Source organism: Mauremys reevesii, linkage group 2 (genome assembly GCF_016161935.1).
Source record: "Mauremys reevesii isolate NIE-2019 linkage group 2, ASM1616193v1, whole genome shotgun sequence".
Classification (NCBI taxonomy): Eukaryota; Metazoa; Chordata; order Testudines; family Geoemydidae; genus Mauremys; species Mauremys reevesii.
The window spans coordinates 248,105,068-248,130,658 of NC_052624.1; the positions used below are offsets into that span (position 1 = coordinate 248,105,068).

A 25,591-nucleotide genomic window follows, 5' to 3' on the forward strand; every position below is an offset into this window, starting at 1 on the left:
CCAACCCCTCCCTCCCATGCATTATGGTAATATTGTGGATATAGGTCACTTCTGAATCTCCAGAATTAAACACAGATTTTTTCCTCTAATTCATGATAACCTAACTAAATTTCACCAAATTTAGCTAATGGAATTGCTCAGATCTATTAGCTACTTCAATTTTTTATGCTGCCAGCCTCTCTTTCCACTAGGCAGCCTTTAACTTCAACCTAAAGCCCTCATTACCTCCAACACACACATCCCCATTTATCCTTCCTACATGGTGTAGCATGACCTTAATGAACCAAGGGGGTGTGAGTGGACACTTAGAAGAGGTGTTCAGAAGCATGAGGAAGAAGTGGGTGTTGAGTTTGGTTGTGGGCTGGAGTGGCAGAAGAGAAAGGAGCACCTGAGTTTTGTCAGAGTGGAGATATTTTCCAATGAGCCACCCGGGATTGTGGACTATAGACACATTTCTTGTTGGGATTGTTTCTTGTTAGCACTGATTTGTGCTTTCCAAAGTGTGTCTAATTTATGAACACCAAAGAAATACCCATATTTTATACTAGATGAATCTTTAGTACTGTCTGACTCTTACTTGTATGGGATGGAAATACAGGACTTCTTTGAAATCTAGAAACTATTAAGTGAATTTAGAGAAACAGCAGTTAGTTAAATCCTGAAATAAATGACTATATGTTGTATGGGTCACAGAGCTATTGATTCTAGGTGGGGAGCTCAATTAATTGTAATGTGATGTAGGAACCAAAGGGTCTGATTCCAAGTTTCATGGGCTAGACCAGAAAATGCCTTGCATTTCTTCCATTAATGAATGCCTTGTAAAAGTTCCCTGAACAGGAGCTGCTATAATTTGTATCTTGCCCATGCCAAATGGCATAGTGAACCAGAGTTTCCTGAAGAAGCATAGCCCACAAAATTGCTCTGACATTTGAAAGTAGGAAGAAATGTATTTACTTAAATAATTTGATTTGTGTAAAGAACTTATCCTTACAGTATTAGGTGCTTTTACAGGAATTAAAACATAAAAACACAAACATTTTAAAAACAAATCTAAAAAAATCCCACAAAATGAAATTAGAATCTTCTTGGACTATTAGAATCCTTGTATGTTCTATTGATGCACTATCTTGTTGAAGATAATGGTTTATTTATTGAAGGATTAAGCTCTCTTAGGCTGACTGCATGGGAAACATTAGCTGTTATTTAAAGTTGCTATTTTATCTTTATGACTTCAGAGAAAATCGTGCTTAGGAGTCTGGCTCAGTGAAACATGTTTGGTTAGGTTTTAATTTCTGTTGTTCCTTATCCCCGTCATTTTGACAGGTTGATAAATATCTAGACTTAATGAAAAACAGTAAGTATAAAATGCTATCACGTAGCCATCATAAGAAAAGACTGGTAACTGTGTAAGACAAGAACTTTCTTCTGATGATCCATGATAATTTGTTAAGTCTAATAGAAGAAGTGAATTTAAGGAGGGTTTTAGAAGAAATGACCCCTGATGTTTAACTTGTTTTTTGGTTCACCCTAATCTTTCTCCTACATTTCAGAGTATTTTTGTTTTGTTTTGTGGCTGCTTACTTTGCTCCACTTATCTTTAAAAATTATCATTATTAATAAAATAATAATTTTCCTTGTAAATATTTGAAATACATTTTGTTTGCAAAGGCTGAGTAGCAATAATGTTATTGGAATTCACTCTGGGGAAATTGATCCAGACATGCTGGATTACTATAAATTGGTTTAATTTCAAGCCTCCTCCCACCCCTATCCCTCATAAAGTTATCCTGTATTCCTAGCTATCAAACCACTTCAGTTCCAATTCACTTCCTTCGTAGCACTTTTTCTTTAAAGTTTCTTACAACACAATAATTGTAACAAATATACAGTAAGTAATTATTTCTGAGCTGATTAAGAATAAATGTGTGTGTATGCATGCATGCGTTTGTGTATATATATAATAAATATAGTGAAATATTTACACTGACCTAACTTCAGAAAAGTGACTGTTGCTGTAAAAAGTGTTATTGGTTATGTATATGAACTTCTCTCAGTGTTTAAGCTATGATATATATATATATAGAGAGAGAGAGAGAGAGTAATGTAAGACCTTGCAGGCTGAGAGGAGGAAGATAGGCTGGCTCAGGGAACTGGTAATTATAACATATAAGTATTGTAGCAGGATGAGTAGAGCCCTATGTATTTTGCATTTGTGAAATACCCCAAAATAAAATGAAAAACTCACCCCTCGGTGGAGGCTCCTGCTGCTCCTGTCCTCCGGGGCTGGGCCTGACTCCCTGCTCCCACATTGCAACCTGGCACACGGGGTCACAGTGCTGCTCAGGTTTGGCCTGGCTCCCCCTGACAGGACCCAATTCCTCCCTGGGTTGCCCACCCTGAAGGGAGCAGGATTAGTGTGGGGTTGAGGTTCAGTGGAGGAGGGAGAATACTTAAGGGGGGAGAGGGGAGGGGTCCCTGGGACTGATAAACTCTTGAGGGGGGGGTGAGGTTCAATGGGAGAAGGGGAATATATAAGGGGTGATGGAGAACCCTAGGGATATAGATGTGGGGACTGGGATGGCTGCAGAAAGAAGCAGTAGGGGTTGGAAAGATTTGTGGTGTCCCATAGGCTTCGTCTCTCTGAGTGGGATGCAGAAGAGGGCGTTATTTGAGGGCTGCAGTACTGGGTAAATTTCAATGAGCTGTCTGGGGTATTGTGGGATGGGTAACTGTAGTGGGGTTGGTGAGTGTCTCAAGGTGTAGAATAATGCTTAATAAAATGATGTAGTTTAGGTAAACAAGGTTTATATACTGTTTTTATTTATATTCGGTCATTTGAGGTATTTTATTAATGTAAATGTAACAAAAAGAAATAAAACATTTTAAAGAAATAACAAGAAAATTCCCCAAAATAAAATGAAAAATTATAAAAACTAAGAAAAGAACAGGAGTACTTGTGGCACCTTAGAGACTAACATTTATTTCAGCATAAGCTTTCGTGGGCTACAGAATCACTTCTAAAAAGAATTTAATGTGACCCTGAGGAAGAGAGACACAAGAAAACATGGTCCCTTATCTCTCTCATCTTGCATTTGGTCCAGAAAATTGCTTAGCATGGCCTTCTTTTCTTTTCTTTTCTTTTCTTTTCTTTTCTTTTTGAGGGGAAGTGGTGTGGGACAAGAACACCCCATCACCCTAGGGGTGGGGCAAGGGCGTGGTAGCCCTGCGGTTAATGTCGATATGGCTGCCCTCAGACTCATGGCTGCGTGGCCTAAGGGCCGGTTTCAGTAGGACTCCCCTAGGCTGCAGGGCAGCATGGAACAATGGCCAGTGTCAGTAGGAGGGGGTTTGATGGGCCGCCCCCCAAAGCGGGCAGCTGGGGTAGGAGGACCCAGGTCCTCCCTGCTCCACTGAGTCACAGCCCAGAGCCCTGGTAGTGGCGAATTGGTTAGCCACTAAGTCGGCTGAGAATCTGCCTGCAACACACCGATTGCTGCAGGGACACTGGCTAGTCCCTCCCTGGGCTATTTCCTATGGTGACTCCTGCAGCTAAAGTTGGGGTGTCTTTGGCATCTCTGGGCTACTTGGGAAATGACTGCAATTTCCCTGGGCATCCGCAGATACCTGGGCGCCTGCCTGGGCCTTGGTGTCTCCTGCTCCCATGGTCCAGGATCCTGGCTGCTCCTCGGCTGGAGCCAGCAAGGTGCATCCTTCCTCCTCTGCAGTCAGCCCAGACTGAGCTAGGCTGCTCTCTTTTATATTGCAGCAGCAGCTGGACCTTGCCCAGCAGGGTTGAGGAGGGCGTGGCTTCCACTGCTAAGAATGCTGCCTTAACCCCTTCTGCTCTAGTGCAGAGCAAGTACACTCCGTCACAGGAGGGTTGAGATTTTATGTATTGATATTTTCAGCCATTGACAATAAAACATTACAATTACATTCAGATCTTAATACAGAATTAACAGCATGAAGCAACCTATTATATGTTGACCATATCTTGTTATCTTGTTACCATTTTCACCCCCTTTTCCCCAAAAAATTATTTAAATACAACCTTAACATGTTGGGTGTGTGGGTGGGTGTGATCATTCATATTAATTTTTGTCTTGTCTTTTTGAGGGGAAGCTGAATGTTTTCTGAGGATGGAGGGAGTCTCAAGGTAATAGAGAGAAAGGAAAACTAAGGAGGAGGAGAGATTATCCTCTCCGTATATTCTTTTTGACTATCCTGTAATTATATGATTACTGTGTCTATATCAAAGCATCTAAAAGATTTCAATATTTTTATTGTACTGTTTTCCTGTGTGAAATACACTGTTACTTTTATCCATTTTTTGTGAGTTTGTCTGGCACTGTTTTCACAAAATTTGTTAAGCCTTCCATTAATAGTCTATTAATAGTTTTTTCCAGTGACCTATGCTAGGAATTGTTGCTTGGGTCCACGTATTTAAGATTGCTGCTTTTGCTATAAAGAGCAAGAATAGGAGTAGTTTGCTTATTCCCAATAGGAAACTTTTTAACAGGCCCTAATAGAAATGTCTTTAAATCCTGTTTGAGTTCTATCTCAAATTTTTTTTATTTCTCTCAGGATGATTTTCCAAAATTTTTGTACCATCCAGAAGTCCCATATCATGTATATGAAAGAGGGTCTGGCTGTTTTGCATTTCATACAGATATCTGAGGCAATATTATATGTTTTATTATATAGAGGTAGATGAACATATGTTCTGTAAACTAAGAAGTACTGCACTTGCACTATTTGGTTAGTAGTAAAGCCAATATTTATCATCTGCATTATCCCATTCCATTCTTTTACTTTTATTTCATATTTACAAACTGCACTCCTTGACTTAATAGCTTCATCCAGATTGTCCTTTAAAAACATAATCATGAGGTTATACATTCTAGATATAACCTTGATTGCTGATACTTCAAACCTCTGTATGAAATTTCCTAATACAGATAGTTTTTTTTGGTTCTTTTCTTCTCTGAAAGTGTTTTCTCAGGTTGCATATAAACCCAGGTTGCACATTGTCTCTCTCTCTTTTAAATACATCTGCTACATCTGTTTGTTTTTAAGATTGTCCATGCCTAAAGAAATCCTACCACTTATCATAGTGGCATTTGCCCCAACATCTAAAAGCTTCCTTATTCATATTGGGTTTGAAAGCACTATTATTTTTTATTTTAGATATTATTGAGATCCGCTCCTTTTGTTAGGTCAAGTGCTTCACCTACACCCAATTAGTAAGTGCACTTTTAAGTAATGGGTGATATTTCATGGTTACTAGAATTTTGGGATACAAGTCCAGCATACTATTATATAATGAGATTGGGTTTGCTAGTTTCTGTTTTATCTGTATCCATGGTGGATTCTCTCTGTTAGAAATCCATTCTTGTAATGGTCTAATTTATACTGCTCTATAGCATGTGTTGGAGTCTGGTAATGCCTGGCCTCCCGTCTCAACTGGACGTTTCAGCCAATCCATTTTGATTCTTGGTTTCCAGTGTGACCATAGGCATCTCTGAATAGCTTTTTAAAATTTCTTAAAGACATTTTTGATAGGTGTAGAGGGAGTCATGAAAAAAGGATACAAGACCCTGGGCAGGACATTTATTTTAAGTACATTAATTCTGCCTACCACAGTCAATAGTGTGATGCTGTATAAAAAGGAAGATTACAAGTTACACTAATACAGTCACCGCTGTTACAAAATTGCAATAAATCTTGTACAAAGTATGTTATGTAAGGTACCAGTGGAAAAAGGATAGACTGCTAAATATTATTATCCTGTTTAAATCCATGTGTCATCTTTGTATATGAAGTTATGAATATTTGATATGTGTTTGTATCTCAAACATGTTGTTTTCTTGGGTGATGCCCCAAGACAGATTTGCATCAAAGCTAGCCAGCCTGCTTGATGACCTATTAAAGACAATCAACTCGCCCAATGAGCCCCTCCTGGAGATGTTTCAGAGAGCACTGAGGCAATGGTTCAGCAAGTCATGTAAGGACATGTGATAAGAACGCGTGATCTAAGACTCCATCTTTTGCCAATAGCTTTCCATGCACTTGAGCTGAATGTATAGAAGGAGACTGTGACATCACTTCTTTGTCTTCAGTCTTGTTCTTCACCTCTGGACTGTGATTTTCTAACAAAAGGAAGCTTTGAGCAAAGGACTGATGACCCCCAATCCCTTTGGGTGATCCAGAGGGCTTTTTTGCAAGCTAGCAGATTTACCATCACTGCTATGAACCTGATCTACAGACTCTGAAATCACTTGTAATATACATGATTCCTTTAACCATTTAATAACTTTTTTTCCTTTTCTTTTTTATTAATAAATTTTTAGTTATAGTTTTACTAAAGGAATTAGCTACAGTGAACTCTGTTAGAATAACCACCAGTTTTGGGGTGTGACTGCCTGTTTTTTATCAGTCTGTTCTGAATTTGGCATTCTCAGCCATGACCCACACCAGGTCCAGTCACAAATGGTAATAATGTTTACCTTTCTAGGTCATTGTAAATCATTTTAATTATGGAGCAAGACAGAATGCTGCAGACATTGAAACTCCTGATCCTACAGGAATAGCCAGCAACAAAAGACAGAGTACCTAAAGAGAGAACACCATTCTTTCAGACAAGAGGCAAGTTGTATATACAGAATTGCATATTCTGGGGAGAAAGAGCAGTTATTTCATCAACTTTTAGGAGTGAGATTATGCACCAAATTCATTTGTCACACCTGAGAATTGAAGGTGGCTTAAAGTGAGCCAGAGAAATGATGATACTGAGCAGGAATGAATGAGCAATTACAGACATTCAAGGAAAAGTGTGATATATACAGATCCTGGGAAGCCTGTCAACTGAAAGAGACCCTGTGGCAACATGCAGTTCCAAAATGACCATTGGCAAAGGTGGGAGTGGATTTGTTTACTCTGGAGACAGGGTACGTGATCATTGCAGACTGTTTTTCTAATTTCTGGGAGATAGACTATTTACCAGACACAGGGTCCAGAACAGTCATGTGGAAGATAAAAACACACTTTGCACAGTATGGGATACTGGACATCGTGTGTTCTGATAATGGACCACAGTTTGCTTCAGGAGAGTTCCAGAATTTCAGTAAGGACTGAGATTTTGATCACACATCTTCCCCGAGGTATGGTCAAAGCAATGGCAAGGTGAAATCAGCAGTAAAAACTGCTAAGAAACCACTGAAAAAAGTGAGGAGTACAGAGCCTCAACCATACTTACCAATACTAGATTACAGGAATACTCCCTTTTCAGGGCCATATTCTAGTCCAGCCTAAAGATTGATGTGTCGGAGAATGAAGATACTCTTGTTGACAAGCTGAAGGTTGTTTGAGCCTTGGAGAACTACAGAGAAACCAACAAAAAAGACAAATGTTTTCATACAACTGATGTGGAAGAAATATGCCAGATCTGGAGCCAGATGACAAAGTGCATATACAACCGTTAACAAAACAGGATAAATTCTGCCACAGAGCTGAAGTGGTGCAACCAGGAATCCAAAGATTATATCAAGTGCAAATGGACAATGGACAGATAGTGAAGGTGAAACCATAATCTCCTCAGAAAAGTAGTATCAGCTGAGGACCTTGAACTGGAGGAAGAGACAAGGTGTATGCTTTCTTGAATCAGAAGCATTCTTATAAGGAACCAATCATAGTTAAGCTACAGTTGAATGGGCTGAAGGTGAAAATGGAGCTTGACAAAAGGGTAGTGGCTACAGAGTTGGGGCAACAGACCTACAAAGTTATTGCTGATGCATGCACCAGCTTGACTTTGTCCCGTACCTGAGCTCTACTCAAGTCCTTCAATAGAGGGAAAATTCCTATACTGGGGAGAATGGAAGTCAAGGTGAGGTATGAGTCCCAGAGGGCTTGTCTCCCTCTATTTGTAGTAGCTGGGGAAGGGCCAAACCTTTTTGGTTGGAATTGGCTCTCTGCCTTGAACCTTGGCTGGAAAAGACTCCTGGGACCTTTGTAACACATGAGTGCAGGATCAATGAATGATCTGTTGAAAAAACATGGGCAAGTATTTGGAGAGGAGCTGAGAGAACTCCAGGATCTTAGGGTGAAAACACATGTAGATCCCACTGCACGCCCTCAATTTTGCAAGGTCTGCCCTGTTCCTGTTCCTTGTAGAAGCCAGGGTAGAAGAGGAATTTGGTGTTTAGAGACTGCAGGCATTATCTGTTCAGTGAAATTCTCTGAATGGGCTGTTCTGGACGTGCCAGTAGTAAAAGCTGATGGCTTCACACATCTATGCTGATGGCTTCATACATCTATGCTGTGATTACAAACAAACTGCAAACCAGGCTACCTGCTTGGAGCACTACCCTTTCATCGCATAGAAGAGCCTTACCAAGCTAGATATGTCGCATGATTACTAATAGTCCTGGATGAAGACTCGCAGAATGTGGTCATTATCAATACACATAAAGGACTCTATAGGTACACCTGCTTAGCATTCGGGATTTCCTCTGTTTATGCCATCTTCCAAAGAGTTATGGAAGGATTATTGGCTGGATTGCACCATGTTGTGGTATACCTAAATGATGTGCTCATGACAGGAGACACAGAAGTGGAGCATCTACAGAACCTAGACGAAGTCCTACAAAGGTTAAGGGAAGCTGGGTTGCAACTCAAGTGCTCAAAGCATGTTTTCATGGACAAGAATATGATTTATTTAGGAAATGGAGTTTTGGGAAAAAGACTGCGAACACTAGAAGAGAAGGTTAAAGCCATCAAAGAAGCTCCAGTTCCAGAAAATGTGAGTGGAGCTCATGGCGTAGGTTTGCCTTTTAAACTCTTACAGATGATTCCTAGCAAATCAGTCAATGTGGTTTGCCCCTCTTCATGCTAAATAAAGGGGTAGTGTGGCATTGAGGTAAGGAACAGAGATCACTGTCAAAGAAACCAAAGAGCTTCTAAAGTCAGCCAAACTCCTGGTGTATTTTAACTCAGAACTGTGCTTGTTACTTACTTTCATCGAATGGAAGATGGGACTGACAGAGTAGTCTTCTGTGCCTCACACTCATTATTGTTGCCAGTTAGATAAGGAAAGGTTGGCTATTGTCTTTGCTGTCAGGAACTTCCATCAATATCTATATGGGCAACAATTAACTATAATAACTGACCATAAGTCACTTTTAGGACTTCTGAAGGAGGCCCAAGCTATTCCCCTTTTGACTTCTGCACACCTGCAACATTGGGCATTATTGCTAACGGCCTGCCAATATCAGCTTATCTATAAGCCTGGACCAGCAATTATTAATGCGGATGGCCTCATTCAGCTGCCAATGGGCAGAGCACCAGAAGACATTCGTGCACCTCAAGAAGTGGTGCTAGCTTTAGCCAGCGTAGAAGAAGCTCCGCTAACAGATAAGCAGATCACTCAGTGGACTGAGACCCTGTTCTGTACTAGGTCTCTCATTTTGTACAGCAAGGATGGCCCAAGTTGATGGTATCTGCAGACATATGCCCTTATTTTCATAGGTTTTGGGAACTAAGTCTCCAAAGCAGAATTCTCCTCTGGGGATCTTGAGTCATAATATCTCTCCAGACAAGAAAGTTAATACTGGAGGAACTGCATGGAACTCAGCTTGGGATGACCTGATGAAAACTGTCCAGAAGGTACATATGGTGACCAAGCCTAGAGAGAGAGAGAGAAAGCAATCAGTACTGGCCAGTGCCACAGGCCAACAGTTAAGGAAATTGCCTTCCATAGCAGACTTTATTAGCATGGGAATGGCCATAAAGGCCTTGGATCCGACTACAGATTGACTATGCTGGTCCCTTCACTGGGTCAATATTGCTTGTTATGGTGGATGCACATTCTAAGTGGATAGAAGTCATTGCAGTCAGAGTAGCTACCTCATCTGTAACTATTGAGGAGCTTCCTTTTTGGTTTAGTGCACATGGACTGCCTGACACTTGTGTCTTTACCAGTGATTTATTCGAGGCCTTCTTGAGGTGAATGGGATCAAACATATAACATCTGCTCCCTACCACCCGTCTACAAACAGACTGATAGAGAGTGTTGTTCAGTCCTTTAAAAATGGACTCTGCAAGGTTACTGAGAGGTTGCTGTAGACCAGGCTGTCTCAGTTCTTGTGCAATTATAGAACAACCCCTCATGCCACAGATACATACCAAGTGGAGTTTCTTAAAACCTTATCTGGAGAAACAAGTGCATCAACATCAAGAAAATGTGAAACACAATCATGACCGTCAACAGGTTACTTGCTTTTTGTCTCCTGGAGTACTTGTTTAGATTTGCAGCTTTGTGGGAATGCCCAAGTGGCTGCCTGGTATGATCGTAAAAGTTACAGACCTGGTTTCCTGTCAGGTTGCTGTAGGACATTCCCTTGGGAGATGGCATATAGATTATCTGCTTGCCTGAGGAGGAAGCAAGGAACTCAAGTCAGGTTCAACGGACTTGGGTAGTGGATCAGTGGATGCTACTGTTCCTATGATTCATCCAAGTTCAGAGTTGGGGGAAGCAGATAGTCTGCTCCTGTTGGAGCAGGTACTGGAGTGGACCTCTTAGTACTGGGGTGCTTGTGGAATTTCCTCCTCTCCTGGCTATGCTGGGAATATCTGCTCCAATCCGCCACCTCTGCATGAGATAACACAAACCCCTTGTTCACTTGAACCTGTAGATGGAGTGTTGAGGGGTGGGAGGGGACAGAGTGACTTGGGGCAGAATAATCCCCTTTTCCCTTTTTTCCACACGAGGTCAGGTAGTCTTCTCTGCACTTCTAGTTAGAGTTCCAGTAGTTATACTGAGCTGTTGATTTTCCTATCAATTAACTTTTGTTGAACTTGGAGGGGGAGGGAAGTTGTATCCTGGGGTTCAGGAACATTATTCATAGGATAGTCCATAAACATGTATTCTGGGGTGGGGAGTTTTGCCTAGTCCCTGGAGGCCATTTTGGAAGTTAATAAAGAAGCAGTTGTAGAGGAGAGCAGACCTGGTGTGTTATGCTCCCTACATACCCTATGCAACTGTAACAGGCACCAACAGCATCACTGGTCCTGATGAATGTAGCTGCGAAGTGATCTTTAAAGTAGCTGGGAGTCAGCCCAGTGAGAATTTTAATAGATAGTGTAATATTGTTTTTAGAAAACTAAAGTGAAATAGATAATTTATAATACACCGTATGGAAGCAGATTTGACTGTACAGTTCAAGGGGCAAAATGTCCCATCAGAATAAACTAGTTAATTTCATTTACGGAAAGGTAAAGAACAATGTAACCAAAACAGGGGACCTCTGCGACCAGATTGAGAGGATCAGCTAACAGCTATATAAATACTCCATCGTTATCTTTTATTCTACAAAACAACAAATGGATATTTTTTTCAGAGAAAGTGGTTTGTTTTCTAGATAGATATCTGCTCTGGTAAAGTCCACATGTATTTCATATGACATGAGCGTATCAATTTCTGGGAGCTATAGTCTGAATGCATTTGAGTAATTGAATGAGATTTGCAATCCAATGGCAGGTCAGGGTAATGACAGTCGTGTTTCTTAGGAATATAAATTATATATCTATCTGTTTCTGAGGGTAAGTATATACATGAGGGAAATGTTCATTTAGGGAACATTTTGTCTAGTGGTATGTGTAGCAATGGAACTTAACTGCTAGATTTACCTGAAACTGCGTCGGACTGAAACACAGAGAGGGAGGCCTAAAAAAAGAAATGTACTTGGACTCTGTCCAGTAAAAACAGCAGTTACTCAAATTTGCATGTCTGTGTTGAATTATATTTTGCAACTAAAGACATAATGATTTGCCCCTTGGTTATACATGTGGTTCCCTTAATAACATGAATGGAAATAATACGATGCATATGGAGTGATTACTGCATTTGTGATTCATTCACTCTAGGCAGTCAAGCAACACAAGATTATTCTAAAAATCCATTCTATCCTATCTAATTTTTATACTTGTGTTTGTGAGTGTGTTGTGTGTGAATTTTTTGCTCACAAAAGATGTCAGATTAATACCCCTGGATTAAATTAGTCTATCCTAAAACAGGACAAAAAAAGACAGTGACAAGGAGACTTTCCATGTGCCTTGCTATTGTGACACTCACGTGACATGGAGGCACCTGCTCTAGGAGTGAGATGGCAGTTCAGTCTCCATTCCCATTCAATCCTTCACGTTTCTGCTGAGACTGCTAACAAGGTTGCCAAATAGTGCCAGTTGTGGTGGTGATATTATGGTCCACTTATCCACTAGGGGCTGTACTCAGACCAGCAAACTCTGTGAACATGGACCACTGAGCATTATCAGATGGTGATAGCTTTGATCACTACTTACCTGGGCTGGATTTGAAACAGTGATATTGAAATGCTCTACTTTACCCAAACTCTCACTTCTAATTAACAAGTTCTGTTCCCCTTACTTTCAACTTTTGTTTGCCTGTGATGGTTTGTGTTCTAAGTAGAGATGGGCCTAAATTTCAAAGCTCTAATCTGAATCCTCCACAGATCAAATGTGTTTCTGAGATTTTGGTCTGCTTTGGACTAGGGCTGTCAATTAATCCCAGTTAACTCATGCGATTAACTCAAAAAAATTAATCGCAATTAAAAAAAATTAATTGTGATTAATCACAATTTTAACTGCACTGTTAAACAGTAGAATACCAATTGAAATGTATTGACTATGTTGGATGTTTTTCTACATTTTCATATATATTGTATTCTGTGTTGTAATTGAAATCAATGTGTATATTATTTTTGATTACAAATATTTGCACTGTAAAAATGATAAACAAAAGAAATAGTATTTTTCAATTCACATCATACAAGTACAGTAGTGCAATCTTTGTTGTGAAAGTGCAATTTACAGATGTAGATTTTTTTTTGTTACATAACTGCACTCAAAAACAAAACAATGTAAAACTTCAAAGCCTATGGGCCCACTCAGTCCTACTTCTTGTTCAGCCAATCACTAAGACAAACAAGTTTGTTTATATTTACAGGAGATAATGCTGCCCTCTTCTTAATTACCATGTCACCAGAAAGTGAGAACAGGCATTTGCATGGGACTTTTGTAGCCAGCATTGCAAGGTATTTATGTACCAGATATGCTAAACATTCGTGTGCCCTTTCATGCTTCAGCCACCATTCCAGAGGACATGCTTCCATGCTGATGACGCTCGTTAAAAAAATAATGCATTAATTAAATTCGTGACTGAACTCCTTGGGGGAGAATTGTATGTCCCCCGCTCTGTTTTACCCACATTCTGCCATATATTTCCTGTTATAGCATGGATGATGACCCAGCACATATTGTTCATTTTAAGAACACTTTCACTGCAGATTTCACAAAACGCAAAGAAGGTACCAATGTGATATTTCTAAAGATAGGTACAGCACTCGACCCAAGGTTTAAGAATCTGAAGTGCCTTCCAAAATCTGAGAGGGATGAGGTGTGGAGCATGCTTTCAGAAGTCTTAAAAGAGCAACACTCCAATGCGGAAACTACAGAACCCGAACCACCAAAAAAGAAAATCATCTTGACTCAGATGATGAAAATGAACATGCAATGGCCCGCACTGCTTTAGACTGTTATCGCGCAGAACCCGTTATCAGAATGGACAAATGTATTCTGGAATGGTGGTTGAAGCATGAAAGGACATATGACTCTTTAGTACATCTGGCACATAAATATCTTGCGATGCAGGCTACAGCAGTGCCATATGAATGCCTATTCTCACTTTCAGGTGACGTAAACAAGAAGCGAGCAGCATTATCTCCTGCAAATGTAAACAAACTTGTTTGTCTGAGCGATTGTCTGAACAAGAAGTAGGACTGAGTGGACTTGTAGGCTCTAAAATTTTACATTGTTTTGTTTTTGAATGCAGTTGTTTTTTTTACACATAATTCTACATTTGTAATTTCAACTTTCACGATAGAGATTGCACTATAGTACTTGTATTAGGTGAATTTACAAATACTATTTCTTTTGGTTTTTTTACATTGCAAATACCTGTACAGTGCTCACTTTATTTTTGATTACATTTTGTATTCTGTGTTGTAATTGAAATCAATATATTTGAAAATGTAGAAAACATCCAAAAATATTTAAATAAATGGTATTCTACTATTGTTTAGCAGTGCAATTAATCATGATTAATTTTTTTAATCACGCGTTTAATTTTGATTAATTTTTTTATTGCTTGATAGCCTAACTTTGGACAATCTCTATTCACATTTTTAACACTAACATAGTTTAAAAATTGTTGTGTTTTAGATTTTACTGGTTATTTTTAAGTCATGCATCAACAGAACTGGCCTCTTTCCAGCAGATAGTTACCAATACAGTAACCATTGTGACACTAGGAGGGATGTGTTCTGTACAATAAAAACAAGTTATGTTTTTGTCCAGTTTTTTTCTGAAAGCTATCCTAATTCTATCCATAATGTTTCTCTGATACACTGCTATTTCTCTAGCTATCTGTATTTAAATAGAGATTGTAATTTACTAAAGGAACATCTGTTTCTAGCGACAGTACTATAAATCATGTACCAAACTGCAAAAAGTTTTTATCCTTTTTAAAATGTGCATTCTCTACTTCAGGGGGTTGGCAACCTTTGGCACATGGCCCATCAGAGTAATCTGCTGGTGAGTCACGAGACATTTTGTTTACGTTGACCGTCCACAAGCATGACCACCACCTGCTGCTCCCAGTGGCTGTGGTTCGCCATTCCCAGCCAATGGGAGCTGCGGGAAGCAGCACAGGCTGCAGGGACATGCTGGCCGCTGCTTCCTGCAGCTCCCATTGGTCGTGAACAGCAAATGGTGGCCACTGGGAGTTGTGGGGGGCCATGCCTACAGACAGTCAGTGTAAAGAAACTGTCTCACAACCTGCCAAAGTTTGCCGACCCCTACTCTACTTGAAACTGCTTGTTTGAAAAAACACAACCACCAAACTATTATGATGTACTATATCTGGTTGGAATACAGTTTGCTTTGACAAAAGCTTATGCCCAAATAAAATTGTTAGTCTCTAAGGTGCCACAAGGACTCCTCGTTGTTTTTGCCTATACAGACTAAAATGGCTACCACTCTGAACTCTAAAATTAAAAACTCCACTTTCTCTGTGTGTGTGTGTGTGTGTGTGTGTGTATTCGTTCATACAGAATACTACACCTATTATGCATATTTTCCCTGTAGGGGAAGGTCAGGACAAAAAAGAACATGAAACATCCAAAAATGTAGCATTCCTGGCTCCAGTCTGAGCTCTTCAATTTACCAATTAAAAAACTGCAGATGTGCAAAATGATTGTGAAAATACTGTAAGTAGCATTTTTCAGGGGACTGTGAGAAACTGCTTCACTTTACAAGGAAGAGTGGGTAAGCAGAAAAGTGGTCTTGTGAGCAAAGAGAGGAGAAAATTGCTTTGAAAGCTCATGGTATTGTTTCCAAAGGAATTTATGGCAACTAGAAAAGACAGCTCCTGAAATGTGAGAATGTGTTCCCTCTGGATACAAGTAATCCCTTTAATGATTAATGTTGAGATGACTGACAGCTTACAATGTATAGGAAACTTCCATTGGTATACCGAGTCAGAAATTCACATTTTAAAAGAAGGTTGTTAGATACCTTTTAAAATATTTTAATATTGTATCCTGAGAGAACAGTACAAACTCATTAAAGTTATATTGTTTTTTGTTGAATTTTCCAACCAAGTCCTCCAAAAGCTATTTATTTTTTAAACCTGGCCTTTCTCAGCTATAATTGTTTCCATGTCCCCAGTATGATGCCATAGGAAGGCTGAGAAGTAGGCCACATAGAAGTTCCATGCCTGTGAGAAGAAAGAAATTAAGAATCCCCTCTATACACACACATTATTTTACGTTCATGTTTTTGTTATGGTTTGTTACATGGGCAGGAGGAGGAGGAAGCAAAGAAGGGAAAATGCCCCCAAACTGTGCATAGAAACTGGATTAAATGTTGAAGTAGTTGTGCTCCTGCACAATAGCACTTCCCTGTGGTTGCTCAGGAAATTGATTCTTAGTCCCTTACATGTATCATCTGTTCTGAGTTGGGAGCACAAGTGACATTCATACCTAGCTGAGAACAGCTGAAACAAGTGAGGACAACTGAGGAACTCTAGGGCATCAGAATCTGTGTCCCTATGATCCATGTAGATGGCAAGATGTGTGCTTCACACCAATACTCCATACCCAAGTAGGGAATTAAAGAACTATTTGAACTCATTTATTTCTTTGGTGCTCTTGGAGGAGAGGTACTAACTAATGCTATTAATCATAACCATTGTGCTTGGGTATGGGTGAATATGGAAAAAGCAGGAAGGAAGAGGTAAAGAAAGGGACAATGTAATGATCTCCTGCAGTGATTGATAATGGAGTTTGTGTATGGAAGGAAATGGAAGAGACACTGAGCAGAATCCCTGCCGGAACATGATGGAAGGTTTTAGCACAGAGGGAATGAAGAAGTGACTCGAGGCTGTAAAATACTATAGAAAGGTTTTCTCCAGGTCACCCTGCTGAAGGACTTTACAATAAGGAATGGAGGAGAAGATTGAGAAGGGAGGAAGGAGAGAAAAGAAAATGAAGGATGAAGAAAGGCTATGCAAAAAAAGCACTCAGAATTATTCATATATATTTATTTTTGATGATAACCACAAAATGTGGTAAGTACTTTCCAAACAGAAAAGAGGAGACAGTAATTGCCTTGAAGAGCTTGCAGTGTAGGTTCAAGTTTGATGTGCCTTTGCAAAGCTTTTGCAGTTCCCTGGAATTATTTATTTATTTGTATCCACTTCCTATCTAAGCTTTTGGCAAGCATTTTTTATCTTGAATCTCTGTGAATAAAGTGAGGCTCTCCTTGCTAGTGAATTTCAAGTTTGAGTATTGTTTGTTAAGTAAAAGCCGTAAGTTCTCTGCTATTATGTCCGGGAGGCCAGACCTACTCCTGACAAACTAAGGTAGCACCTGGGAGGCTTGGTGTGGATGTTCACTGTGTTGCTAGCCCGAATTAGGCTTCCCCCGCCGAACACTTCCTGCACTCTGCTCTACAGCTATGGTTGCTTTCAGCATCTGTTTCTGCATTCTGGGCAGGCTTTGTACTGCTCTTTCACAGCCAGCAACCACCAGCAGGACCGACTGACATGACACAGCTCTCCAGAGCGAGAGTGCAGCAACCAGCATAGGCGCAGAGCCCGAGCATCAGCAGTCCGGGAAGGCACAGCCAGAAGCAGAGGATCTCGGCAGGGAGTGCGAGTCTGAAGTCCTGAGCTTGGGAAGAGCGGGTGCCAGGATCTCTCTGGATCGCGCGAGGCAAGGAGCTGGAAGAAGGGAACAGCGGAAGGGCGCCGAAGCATGAAAGACAAAGGTGAGAAGGACTGATGACACAAAAGATCAAAAAGGAAAGCGGGCAAAGATCGCTAATGCGTCGAAGAGACATGCAGGGAACGCGCCGAGCGAGAGAGCCAGACGCGGGTCTCGGGAAGGTCCCCATGCCATGCCTTCAGGAGAGTTGCATGCGGGAGTGCCCCCCCCAGTGCCCCCCCAGTGACGACGGGTACGGGGTGGGACAGGAGTGGTTCTGCGACGGAAGGCCGGCCCGACCCTGTTCGCCCGCTGGGAAGATGAGGAAGAGGTCCGCCCCAGGTGACCGCCGATGCCTCTTCTCCACAGGACTCTCTCCCTCATCACTCGGAGATCCTCACACTCCCGCCCCTACTGACAGCCAACAGGACTTCGAATCAAGAAAGGACTAAGGATATTTGAAACAGGGAGGGATAAACATTTTTTTTTTTTTAAATAGGATTTAAATAAAAATACTATATAACATATAAAACATTTACAAAGGAAAAAAAAAAAAACAAATAGTCTACACAAACAGCAAGCAATGAAAATAAACAAAGCAGGAGATAGCTCTCAGAGAGCAGTTTAAAGCCCAGCAAAAAAAGCTTCTTCAGGTTTCTTGGGAGGTGTGCTAGAAAGCTCTCTGAAGCACGAGCTCACTCTTCGCCAGGCTGGGGAAGCAGAGGGGGACCATCGCGCGCGAGAAGCATGGCAGCAAGTCTTCTCAGGGTGATGTGTGCTTGGCTTCCTGTCTCTCTCTGGGGTGATGTCGCCTCGCCTGTGGCATCAAGGCGTGAGTGCATGTGGTAGAACATTATCTGTAGTGTACTGTTTTTTACTTGCATAGATTACTTTGCATGCAGAGTTTTTACTTATGAGCCTTTTACTTGAGTTAAGCTAGTTTTACTTTTGCATAAGAATGGAACAGCAGAATGCTTCTTAGAGTTTGCAGGGGTTCGAGATCATGCGAGGAGCTTTTCATAGCACTTTGGGGAGATGCGCGGTCACTGGCGCATCTTTTGCATAACGTCACATTGCTTTGCACAGGAGAGCACAGGAGAGCATAGCCAGCACAGCTGCTCTCTGATAAGCAGTCTGTACTGCAAAGAGTAGCAGCTGCTTGAGATGCTGCAGCCAGCGCCTCTGCAATCGCTTATCCCAGAGAGCAGATCCCAATGAATCGGACTACAATGAATCTCTCCAGAGAGTTGATGTTCTCCTGAGACAGTTGTCTGTGTGACTGAATGTAACCTGAATGCACTAATGTGAAATTTCAAATTACTGTTGGACTTGTTTTGTTTTTTCTTCTCATTTCAAAGCTCACATTCTTCACGGCTATCCCCCTCAGAGGCTCCCGCCATCCAGACGCCTAAGCTGAAAGAAAAAAGGAAAAGAAAGAACAGAACAAAGAACTGATGGCCCAGACCAGGCGCAGAGCAGCACAGAGAGGGGAGGAGAGCAGAACAGCGGGGCAGCGCCGCACAGCAACGGATGGGGGGTGGGAGCAGAGGGGCAGGTGAGGCAGGAGACAGCACAGCAGACTCAAAGCGCTGCAGGAGACTCGAGGCGGCAAGCGGAGATGAGTAGCAAGACGACAAGCAGCAGGAGAGGAGACCCTGCAGGCAGTGCATCTGCACTGCAGCTGCAACCGCTCCCAACTCTCCACCCAAAGTCCCCAAAAGGAGGTCCGCAAGAAGGCGGAAGGGTGTCACTGAACTGTCACTGCACGCGACAGAAGTCCTGTCCTTACTCTCGCGCTGCTGTAAATGTAGTTTTTTTCCCCTCTCTGTATCACCCAGTCCCAATCCTTCCCTCTCCCTGTCAAATGTATGTATAAATTAAAGTTTGTTGTTTGCTGTTTTTGTGGGGTCACACGCGTTTGTTGTCAGAAGACTTTGTGGGATTTAATTACAGCATAGCCCACATTACCAGGGGGCACACAGACTTGGGGCAGGGGCAGGGGCACACAGACTGCAGTCAGCAGGCACTAGGCACCAGGGTACAGCTGTTGGGTGTATCAGGCCCACCTCTTTCCCACATGCAGGCTGTCCTGATAGGCCATTTGTCCTCCTGTGTGTCATCTCCCCTTTCTTTGCTTGTCCTGGAGGCCTCCCCACGATCCTCCCCGAGCCCCAAAGAGACCCACACCAGGGGCAGATACTCCCCACACCCTCCCCCTCCCCATCCCCAACCCCACACCCCCGCCCCCACACATAACCCTTATCCCCCCCCACCCCCCTCGCCGCTTCCAACCACAGCAACCCACACCCAACCTTCCCAACAGTGCACATCATGTTTCAGCAGCAACGAATAAACAGAAATGCATCAAAGTCGAAATTAGATTTATAAAAAATAACACAAGTTTTAGTTTTGTTTTAAAAACTTGGAAGAACTTGGTTTGGTTTAAAATTTCTCTTAAAATCAACCTGCTCTTCGATGAACAGGCTCCTTAAAAATCAACTCCGAGGAAAAGAAGCCTCCCTGATAAATATCGCTTATAAGCTTCCCGCTCTGATATTCTCCGCTGGAGCCAGTCTGGCTGAGCATCAACAGCAGCCTCCTAAAACCAAGGCCCCAAAGGTTTTCTAAAAGGTCTGGAGCCTTGCACACACACAGATCAGCACAGCAAGCAGCAGCAACTGATGTCTCTTCGCTTCAGTTTTCGCTGATGTCCGGTGGGAGTCAGTAAGGTCCGCCCAGAAGCTCTCTCACCACTCCACCCTCCACCACCAGAGTGCACTTCAGTGTCCGAAGCGCCTGTATAGGGCTTCATGAGCCAGGGCATTAGCATGAGGTTAGCGGGAGGCAGGTCATTCAGGGGTAGGCATCCACTGTAGGCATCCGCATCCCCGTTATTTATTTTGTGGTCCGTGGGACTGCCTGGCTGTGCCCTCTGAACCGCTCTAAACACACCGAGTGTGGTGCCACCCACCCTGCGCACCGGCGTTTAAACGCCCCAACGTCACCATGGTCCAGCTCCCTATGGTCCCACAAAGCTTGCCAGCCCGATGTAAAAGCTTGCTGGCCTGGCTGGTGCCGCCTGGTGGATAGGGGCTGGTGCCCCATAGATAGCCCACCGCAGCGCTGGCCCCTGGCGGGCTGGTGCTCCCATCCTGCCATCATTTGATGACCTGGACATTTTTGAGTCACTACCTTTCGCGAGCAGTTTGGTGGGCTACTGCGTGGGCTACTTGAATGCACGCAGACCCCCCAGAGGTTTTGTTACCCAGTGGTTCGCGCCGTGTGCGTGTCTGATGCTGTCTGGCCAGTGGCAGATGGGGGCCGCTTGGCTGGGCTGCAGGCACAGGGCTGCTGTGATCCTTGTGTCCTGGCGCGCACAGGCAGGGACACAGTGTCACAGCAAGTCTCCAAAGTGTCAAAGTTTCCCAGCCTCTTACCACACTCTGTGTCATCCTCCACCTGCACGCCACGGTCCCCCACCAGTCTGTGCGCTTGTTTCCGGGCCCAGAATCGCTGCCCACACCATGAAACTTGACCATTGCCACACCATGATCTCACCACCCGGCGGCGTATGCCTTCTCTCTGAGGTCACTCTGTCTCACTCCTGCAGCTGCTGAGCCTCCTCGCCCCATTTCTCTCTGGAAGAGGTGGGAATCTGTCTGTGAAGCGCAGGGATGACGCGCGAGTGCAGAGCCATACAGCGAGCGATGATCGCGCGCATGCTGCGGCGGCTGCTCGCGCTGTGCGCGCGGCGCGGCGCGGCTGACCAGAGAGGCGCGAAGATTTCGAAGGAAGAGAGGGAGGGGGAGAGGGCGGTTCAATGACGACATTTTTTCCCAGCATGCATTGGGGGGGGGGGGGAAATCACACAATGGGCAGGCGGGGCGGGAACTGTGTGGGGATAGCTTCCACAGTGCACCGCAAAGTTCTGGCTGGCCCGTGAATGTGGTGGAGTTCGAAGTTTGTATTGTGTTAGTATGGATACACACAAATTTTATTATTGTCGTCGAATCCACATTACTTAAGTAGATTCGAAATAGTCCTGTAGTGTAGACAAGCCCTAAGAAATCTTATGCAAATATGCATGAATATGTGAGAGCTTGTCAAACCCAAACTTTGTCTGTTTTCATAGCAGAAGAAAACCAGAACTCAAACCTTTGTGAATGTCAGTACCTAAGAACTATTTTTGGCACACAGTGAATTAATGAACCCATTTTGAGACAAGCTTGGTAAGGTTTCCATTGTTCTACAAGGGAGATGGCAAGAATAAGAGAACAGGAAAAGACAGAGAGAAGAAACAAGAATAATTTAATCCTGACTCAGCATGGGGAATGGACTAGATTAGTGTTTCCCAACTAGTGTGCCGTCACGCCCAAACAGGTGTAATGCAGAATTCTTTTTTTTAAAGAACACATGAGAACAAGGTGGCGGGAGCTGCATTCTGATTGGCCATCTGCCCCGTGGCCCTGCCTCCTCCAGGAGTGGAGCAATCAATCAAAGCTTAATCTCCCACTCTTTCCCCCTTTCCCTCCTGTGTGAGCAATCGGTCGGCTCCTCTGCCCTGCCTCTTCCCTCTCCTGCAGCTGCCAGCTGAGGGCAAGCGGAAGAGCCCCTGGAGCTGGAGATGTGCCATGGCAGAGAAAAGGTTGGGAACCACTGGACTAGATAACCTCTTGAGGTCTCTTCCGGCCCTAAATTTCTACGTTTTATTAAAAAAGAAGAAGGAGGTGAGGAGATGTGGGAAACTAGAGAAAGAGAGATAGCTTTGTCCTCCATGAACTTATCTAATTATTTTTTAACCCAGTTACAGTTTTGGCCTTCACAACATCCCCTGACAACGAGTTCCACAGATTGACTGTGTGTTGTGTGAAGAAGTACTTCCTTATGTTTTAATTCTGCTGCCTTTAATTTCATCGAGCGAACCCTGGTTCTTGTGTTATGTGCAGGGGTAAATACCACTTCCTTATTCACTTTCTCCACACCATTCATGAATGTATAGACTTCTATTATATCCCATTTTAGTCATCTCTTTTCCAAACAGAACAGTCCCAGTCTTTTTAATCTCTCCTTTAATGGAAGCTGTTCCATTCCCCTACTCATTTTGGTTGCCCTACTCTTTACTCTTTTTCCAATTCTAATATATCTTTTCAGGGATGGGATGATCAGAACTGCACACAGTATTCAAGGTGTGGGGTAACATGGATTTGTATAGTGGCATTATGATATCTTCTGTCTTCTTATTTATCCCTTTCCTAATGGTTCCTAACATTCTGTTCGCTTTTTTGATTGCTGCTGCACGAGTGGATGTTTTCAGAGCCCTATCCAAAATGTCTCCAAGATCTTTCTTGAGTGGTAACAGCTAATTTAGACACCATCATTTTGGGATAGTAAAATGATGTTGTTCAATGTGCATTACTTTGCATTTTTCAACACTGAATTTCATCTGTCATTTTGTTGCCCAGTCACCCAGTTTTGTGAGATCCATTTGTCACCAGAGCCATTCTTACCCATACGCAAAGTACGCAGCTGCATAGGTCACCAGGAAATTTGGGGCACCAAATTGGCCCAAATTTCCTGGTGCCCTACACAGTTGCATGCTGCTCCAGCGGCCAGCCCAACCTCCCCAGCTGGCTGAGCCGCCCAGGAAAGCTGCCCCCACCTGCTCTGCCTCTTCCCCCTGGCCCCCGCCCCTGCTCCGCCCCAGCCCTGCCCCCACTCTATCCCTTCCCCAAAGCCTCTGCCCCACCCCACCTCTTCCTGCCACTGCTCCACCCTAGGCCCGCCCCAGCTCTTCCACCCCTTCCTCGGCACTCTCCACACTCACCGGGCAGCGGCAAGTGGAGCGACCCTGCCCCAGCCCACTCCACTCCGCCGGCTCCCAGCTGCGCCGCCTGTGAGTGCTGGGGGGTGATTCCCCCCCCCCCAAAGTCCGGGAGCTAGGGGAGCAGAGTGGAGCGGGCTGGGGCTGGGTCGCTCCACTTCCCGCCCCGTGAGTGTGGGGTTGGGCCTGGGGAGCGGTTTCCCCCCGTCCTCCAAGCCTGCTCCTGCTCCCCCCATGGAGCCAGCCCCCTCTTCCTCCCTCCCCCCCGCAAAGACCTGGGGCCATACACATACACACCCAGCGGGGTGAGGGGGGCTGCGTAGTGCACCAAAATGTCTAGTATGCCCAGTGGTCTGTGATGGGATGTTAGATGGGATGGGATCTGAGTTACTACAGAGAATTCTTTCCTGGGTGCTGGCTGGTGAGTCTTGCCCACATGCTCAGATGGGGGCTAATTTAGCTACAACGAGTCAGGAAAAAGATCTTGGAGTTATCGTGGACAGTTCTCTGAAGATGTCCACGCAGTGTGCAGAGGTGGTCAAAAAAGCAAACAGGAAGTTAGGAATCGTTAAAAAGGGGATAGAGAATAAGACTGAGAATATATTATTGCCTTTATATAAATCCATGGTACGCCCACATCTCGAATACTGTGTACAGATGTGGTCTCCTCACCTCAAAAAAGATATTCTAGCACTAGAAAAGGTTCAGAAAAGAGCAACTAAAATGATTAGGGGTTTGGAGAGGGTCCCATATGAGGAAAGATTAAAGAGGCTAGGACTCTTCAGCTTGGAAAAGAGGAGACTAAGGGGGGATATGATAGAGGTATATAAAATCATGAGTGATGTGGAGAAAGTGGATAAGGAAAAGTTATTTACTTATTCCCATAATACAAGAACTAGGAGTCACCAAATGAAATTAATAGGCAGCAGGTTTTAAACAAATAAAAGGAAGTTCTTCTTCACGCAGCGTACAGTCAACTTGTGGAACTCCTTACCTGGGGAGGTTGTGAAGGCTAGGACTATAACAGTGTTTAAAAGAGAACTGGATAAATTCATGGTGGTTAAGTCTGTAAATGGCTATTAGCCAGGATGGGTAAGGAATGGTGTCCCTAGCCTCTGTTTGTCAGAGGATGGGGATGGATGGCAGGAGAGAGATCACTTGATCATTGCCTGTTAGGTTCACTCCCTCTGGGGCACCTGGCATTGGCCACTGTTGGTAGATAGATACTGAGCTGGATGGACCTTTGGTCTGACCCAGTATGGCCGTTCTTATGTTAACTGATCACCATATTTGGGGTCGGGAAGGAATTTTCCTCCAGGGCAGATTGGCAGAGGCCCTGGAGGTTTTTCGCGTTCCTCTGCAGCGTGGGGCACGGGTCACTTGCTGGGGGATTCTCTGCAGCTTGAGGTCTTCAAACCACGATTTGAGGACTTCAGTAACTCAGACATAGGTTAGGGGTTTGTTATAGAAGTGGATGGGTGAGATTCTGTGGCCTGCATTGTGCAGGAGGTCAGACTAGATGATCATAATGGTCCCTTCTGACCTTAAAGTCTATGAGTCTAGAGATGGCCCTTTTTGTCACTCTTTGCTGTCAGCTTTGGACTTTGCAATCTTGAGTAATTTTGTATCGTCTGCAAACATTGCCACCTCACTGTTTACCTTTTTTCCAGATAATTTATGAATATGTTGACCAGCAGTGGTCCTAGTATAGATCCTTGAGGAACCCCACTATTTCCTCTTTCCATTGTGAAAACTGGCCATTTATTCTTACTTTTTGTTTTCTGTGTTTTAACCAGTTACTAATTCATGAGAGGAGGACCTTTCCTCTTATCCCATGATTGCTTAATTTGCTTAAGAGCCTTTGGTGAAGGCTAAATATAAATAACTTGATTAAGAAACACCTAAGGAGAGACATAAAGGTGTAGATCAAAGTTTTCACAAGTGACTAGTGATTTTTGGTGACTGTTTTTGGGAGCCTAGCTGGAGACACTATAGAGGGGCCTGATTTTCAGAAAGTATTGCAAACACATCTTAGGAAAACAAGGCTCTTTTAATGAGTCTCTGGTTGGGTCCCAAAACTACTAGTCACTTTGCAAAATCTTGGCTGTAAATAGCATGAAGGGGGAGGAGTGTTATTTAGTATAATGGGTATAATTAGGAATAATATGTGAGAAAAATGTAGACTAAATATCAGAGAATTTTTCCTGATAATGAGATCTGTTAGCCTTCATCTCCTAGGGGCAGTAGTGGAAGTCCCACTACTTGGCAAACTAGTAAATATACATTAAATTTCACTGTAGCCAGCTCTTGCAATTTAATAACATGGTTTTAGCGCTGACTGGAGCCAGTCTCCCCAGAAGCTCCAGTGCTCATGGATTTTCAGTCCTGCCCAGGAGAAACCGTCCTCTGATTAGCTGCCTTCCCCACTTTCCTG

At 43.2% G+C, this 25,591-nt stretch overlaps 1 protein-coding gene across 9 annotated transcripts in view; it reads left to right on the forward strand.

Annotated features, from left to right (window-relative positions):
• MATN2 (matrilin 2) overlaps positions 1 to 25,591 on the forward strand; it is a 107,170-nt gene that overhangs the window by 12,553 nt on the left and 69,026 nt on the right. The window lies entirely within an intron of this gene.